At 36.4% G+C, this 6,201-nt stretch overlaps 1 long non-coding RNA gene across 2 annotated transcripts in view; it reads right to left on the bottom strand.

Moving 5' to 3' along the window:
* The window catches only part of LOC138142738 (uncharacterized), a 43,529-nt gene that overhangs the window by 2,818 nt on the left and 34,510 nt on the right, over positions 1 to 6,201 (bottom strand). For both annotated transcript variants that reach the window (XR_011163532.1, XR_011163531.1), the window contains one exon: positions 2,469 to 2,555. This is a non-coding gene — a long non-coding RNA (uncharacterized lncRNA). The remainder of the gene's footprint in view (positions 1 to 2,468; positions 2,556 to 6,201) is intronic.

The following is a 6,201-nucleotide window of genomic DNA, read 5'->3' as shown; positions in this document are numbered from 1 at the left end:
CTCTCTCTCTCTCTCTCTCTCTCTCTCTCTCTCTCTCTCTCTCTCCTGTCAACATGACGATCCTCAAAAAAGTTTATGTTTTTCCTTCTGACTACCACCTCCCCAAATCTGCCCTCCCTGATATCACTCATCTTCCTCTTTTATCCTCTTCCCCTTCTACTTTCCTGTGGGGTGAGATGGATTTCTATACCCAACTGAGTATGCATGTTATTTCCTCTTTGAGCCAAGTCTGATAAGAGTAAGTTTCAAGCACTCCCTCCCCCTCTTTCATCTTCCCTTCCAATGCAAAATTTCTTTCACACTTCTTTTAGGTGAGATAATTTATCTCTCTCTACCTCTCCCTTTCTCCTTCTCCCTGTATATCCCTCTTTCTCACCATCGCATATATATGTGTGTGTGTGTGTGTGTGTGTGTGTATGTGTGTGTGTGTGTATAATCTCATCATGTTAAACTCACTCCCATGTCCTCTGTCTATGTATACTCCTTCTAACTGTCCTAATAGTAATAACTTTCTCAGGAGTTACAAGTATAATCTTATGTAGGAATATAAATAGTTTTATCTTATTGAAAGTCTTATGATTATTCTTGTCTGTTAACAGTTTTTACTTCCCTTGAGTCTTATATTTGAAAATAAAATTTTCTTTTCAGGTCTGGTTTTGTTATACAGAATACTTTAAAGTCCTTTATTTCACTTAATATTATTTTTTCCTCTGAAAGATTATTGTCAGTTTTGCTGGGGATGATTTTTTTCAGCTTATTTTTTTTACCTTTATATATTCTGGTTGAGCTCTTCTCCCAGGGTGGAGAGTGTCCTGTTCCAATCATCAGTGTTTTTTGTGCAGTTGTTTTCAGAGTTAGTTCTGAGTTTTGAAAGTTTTAGGTTTTTCCAAGGTGGCAAAACCTAAGGAAAGGTGTGTTAACAACTCATTTGACCTGTTTTCTGAACTGTGATTGACCACAAGTACTCTTTTCCACCCTAGAACTGTGACCAGAATTCCTGCTCCACTGCGGCCACAATCTCTGGTATGCTACTAGTCTTCCTTGCACTGGGACTATGACCCCTGGCTGTGACCTGGATCCAAATATGGGTAATGCAACAGCAACTTGCTCTCAGGGCTAACAAAGTTACCCCTGCAATCTCCTTCTGACCAATCGTTCATCTGTTTCACTTATACTGTCAGATTTATTAGCATACAGTTGGACAAAATAACTCCTAATTATTGTTTTAATTTCCTCTTGATTGGTGGTGAATTCATTCTTTTCATCTATTGATACTTTCAATTTGGTTTTCTTCATTTTTAAATCAAATTAATCAATGGCTTAACTATTTTATTGTTGTTTTTCATTAAACCAGCTCTTTGTTTTATTTATAATTTCAATGCATTTTTACTTTCAATTTTACTAATCTCTCCTTTGATTTTTAGAATTTCTAATCTAGTATTTAATTGGTGATTTTTAATCATTTTAGCTTCTTTAGTTCTATGCCCAATTCATTGATATCCTTTTTCTCTATTTTATTCATGGAAACATTTAAAGATATAAAATTTCTACTAAGAAACACATCCCATAAGTTTCAATGTGTTGTCTCATAATTATTCACTTTGATGAAACTATTGTTTCTATGATTTGTTGTTTGATCCAGTCATTCTTTAGCATCAGAATATTTCATTTCCAAGTAGTTTTTAGCCTAACTTTTCATAGCCCTTTATTTCATGTGATTTTTAGTGCATAATGATCTAAAAGGATTATGTTAATATTTCTTCCTTTCTTCATTTAATTGTGAGGTTTTATTCCCAAAAAAATGTCATCAATTTTTGTGTAAATGCCATGTACCACTGAGAAAAAAGGTATTCCTTTCTATCCCTGTTCAATTTTCTCCAAAGTTCAATTGTACTTAACTCTTCTAAAACTTTACTGACCTCCTTAACTTCTTTCTTGCTTATTTTGTGGTTATATTTGCCTAATTCTGAGAGGGAGATGTTTAGGTTCCCCCCCCCCCCAGTATAGTTTTGTTGTCAGTTTCTTCCTGTAATTCACTTGACTTCTATAAGAATTTTGATGTTATGCAATTTCCACTTCTAACTATTGGGAGGAAAAATAACTATTTTAATATTTTGTAGGATTAAAGTAAATGTAAATACTCCCAAATTCTCTTGGTATAAAAAATAGGTTAATGTTCTCACACGGTTTCATTTTCTAAGGTGACCTTGAAGCTGAAGAATACTTCCTGACACAATAATCACATGCACTTTGTGGATATTTGCAACAAAATGCATCTCTGTCTCATGTTCTGACCTAGTTTTCATGCCCAACTCCTAAGTCGATCAGTAAGGTATAATTTCATATAGATCTTTTCATTTAGTGTTTATCAAACTAATAGAACCAAGAGAAACAATAGTATTGGATTAATAAAAGCAATTGTAAAGGGAAGATAAAGAAATAAAAGTAATACAACATATTCTCAATACCCATTCTCAAAGGAAAAGATGTCCACAGGCTTTGTTTTTCTTGTACAGTCCAGGGGAAATTTTCCTTTTCCAATCACTTTTCTGGATCTGAAATGGAAGAAATAGAGCAAATTCTCATCAGCATCTGAGTAGTCTGAATAGAGCCATGGTTGCATAATTCATGATTTAGTAACAAATCAATGTTCAGCTGACACATATTTTTGGCTTTAACACAGGTGATTGCCTCTGGGGTTACATAAAAAAATAGATATTCACTTATATTTTCTTCATACCTCAACCAGCTGTCTGTTCATGTTGTGTAGCTAGCTACTTATTCTGGGTGGTATGAAGACCTGAAATCCAAAGCAAGCTCTCCATATGTGATTTTATTGGATTTGCTTCATTATTTCCTTATTTAGATGAAAAGCAGTTGAGCCCTGAAGCTACCTCAGTCCACATGTACTTATGCCTACATCATGTTGCCCAAGTTTCAATGGGAAGTATAGTTCCAAACAATTTAAACTCCTGCCTATTGCCCAGAACACTTGAAAGATTAGGCTTGTCTTTGACCAACTCCTGCTATTAATAAGACATTTGAACTATGGTGAGACAAGTTTTACAGGTCACCAAATAGTACTAGAAATAAATAGATGGATGGATGGATGAATGGATGGATGGATGGATGGATGGATGATGGATGCATGGATGGAAGAAGGAAGGAAGGAAGGAAGGAAGGAAGAAAGGAAGGAAGGAAGGAAGGATGGATGGAGGGAGAGATAGATAGATGATAGATAGATAGATAGATAGATAGATAGATAGATAGATAGATAGATTATAGATAGATGATAGATAGATAGATGGATGCATAGATGGAGCATTCTTTGTCAGGTCTTGTACTAAATGTGGAGAATATGAAAAAGCAAGCAATACATTTCCTGTTCTAGAAGAGCTTACCCTCTTATAGTGGATAAAAACACATGAAAAAAAGGAATTTGAAAGGAGAGGGGAGAACAAGTGTCTATAGGAGCATGATGTGCAATTGCCTAGAAAGCATCATATAGTTATTGTTCTGGCAAGATGGGATCAAAGCTAACCTCTTTAAACTTAATTTCCTGGGTTATAGAGCACATCTTATGGTAAGAGGGGGATGAGGATTATGGTTGAAGCACAGGCAGTATCATATGGACATGGACAAGAAAATGCGGTCAGTTAACAGCAAAGAGAAAAGGAAAAATCAAAAAAAAATGTAAAAGCTTTAAACAAATTTGGGGGGATAAATGTCTAAAAATAATTTGGGTTAATGGACAGATAATGCATTAAAATATTAGCAAGAAAATGTAGTGAAGTTGCTATACTGGAGGGGAAAATATCTGTCATCTAGTGGTGTGTTCTATATTTATCTCTATTACAACCACTTTTGGTTTTTTATATGGCCTGGGACAGATCTATACTACCTGTTATGCTGAAATTCCATTCCATAAATTCTCTAATACCTGGATTAATTAAAAAACAGATGTTGAGAATTGAGAAGCTCATTATTTATATCAAGGTCACTTTCATATCTAGTTAGATTATAAGCAACTCAAAATAGAGAACTTTATGAGGCAGTGTGACATAATGGAAATAAGAGTGTACCAGTGACAAAGAGACCTGAGTCATACTTTTGGTATAGTAACTCTTGGCAAGTTGTTAAACCTTTGGCATAAGCATTTTTTTTCATGACTGGGATATTCTTTATGAATCTTCTTTTTGCCTCTCTCTTCATCTTGTTTTCTTTAATTTCTTTCCAGACTCAGCTAAAAGTTTTCTAAATGAGGTCTTTTCTAGTTCCCCACACTGCTGGTGCCTTCCCTTCAAGATTATCTACAATTTCTAGTTATATATCTTTTGTGTACATTTGTATATTGTTTCTGTTAGAATGTGTACCTGGAACATAGTAAGTGCTTAATAAATAATTTTTGGCCACTGTTAATACTGTAAAGTCACAAATTGACTCATCTTGAACATGGAATTCAAAGATATCATTCAGGAAAATTTAATTTTGTAAGTTTTTGTTATTAGGAAAACTTACTTATTAATTTTATGCATATTTTGGTTCATAAAAAGAACCAGAGACTATATACATTGCTTTACCCTATTTTACATCATATCACAAATTAGATTAACAGTCCTTATGATGAGGTATAGGTTCTAGGAACCCCCTTGAGCTCTCCTTGAATCCTTGAGGTACAGGATATGGGAAGCCCCTTGAACTCTGATTGAATGTTCCCATTTGATGAGGCATTTGCATGAGGGATAAACCTTTCATTGTGGCTCTGCCCAAATCTTTAGCCCTCCTTTGTCCAGCATCTTCCCACCCTTAATCACTCATTTTCTGGAGTCTGACCTCATTAACTCCTCCTGAAGACCCTCCCGAAACTCATTACTGGAGTCTGACCTTATTGACTCCTCCAGAAGACCCTTCCCAAATTCCTCCTCTAGACTACCGCTAGATTCCTCCCACAACCTTTCTGTATGTAAGACTCCATCTTGCTCCATGTGGTGTGAAAGTGCCATAGAATGACCTAGCACAGACTCATTCTGTGTCAGATGATTCTGACCTGCTTGTCCAGTACAAACATGACAGATACTGAGGCTCCTTAAGAGTCTACCCAATATGGCAAACTTTTAATAGACTTTGCTTTTCTTTGGCTGAGAGAAGGCTTGAGTTGAATTCATTTGGCAGGGTCCCGCATAACCCTAACCCTAGAACCCAGCAGCCTAAATCACATCATTTTATGATGACCCTCTTCACTTAAACCATATGCTCCTGTAACACCAAGCACAAGCAACTTCCAGGTTCTGATTAAAAGCAGAGCAAACTCCATTTATTCAGTGACATATTGAGGCAAGACATTCACAAAGAATCAAAATAAAGCATTCACCATGTGTAACTCAATAATTTAGTAAGTCCTCAATTCAATCACAAAGTACTAAGGTCCAAGTACTCCACCCCTGGAAAGTACATTCATTTAGTCAATCACAAAGTCTTCTCTCTATTCAACTGGAGATTAGTTTCCAATCACCAAGTACTTTTCATTTGGTCAGTCAGCAGAGCACAAAAATCAAAGTACCCCACCACTGAATAACAACTGAATTACAATTATCATCAGTTACCACCAAGAAAATTCTCAAAGGGGAAGTGGAGAACACAAAAGCCATCTACCCCTAAGCTACAACAAGGTTAAGATATCATCACAGCATTCAATACCCAAGGAGAGTTCTTTTCTTAATCTTGACCTGAGGAAAGTTCTCAGCAATCCCTGTTCTTGGTAAGACAAAGCTTAACAAAGCTACAAAATACATGGCCAGCATACTCATCAATTCACTCTCTGCCTTCAGAACAGTCTCAGGACCCCTGAAAATATCATCAAGAACCTCCTCCAGGATTTCTGTAAACATACAAGAAAATCCTCCTTCAGGGCTTCTGAACAGAAAGCAAGGTTCCAGGACCTTTGCAACAACAGCACTGTCCTTTACCAGCAGACAAATCTAGCAAAGTAACATCAAAACAGAAAAAATACTGGCAGTACAGTCATGCCTCTTCAGTTCTTGTCAGCTCCAGGTGGCAGTTCCCAAAAGTTCTGGGCAGCTTCAACTGACCCTCAGCAATCTGGGTGATTTCATCTGGCAGTACTTTCTCTCTCAGCAATTCTGGCCCCTGGCAATTCTCTCTCTCTCTCTCTCTCTCTCTCTCTCTCTCTCTCTCTCTCTC

The sequence above is a fragment of the Petaurus breviceps genome, unplaced genomic scaffold (assembly GCF_028583685.1).
Source record: "Petaurus breviceps papuanus isolate PSGF00001 unplaced genomic scaffold, PetGlider_PUasm1.0 90602, whole genome shotgun sequence".
Classification (NCBI taxonomy): domain Eukaryota; kingdom Metazoa; phylum Chordata; class Mammalia; order Diprotodontia; family Petauridae; genus Petaurus; species Petaurus breviceps.
The sequence above is the reverse complement of the archived record's forward strand: the minus strand, read 5'-3'. Positions and strand labels throughout refer to the sequence as shown.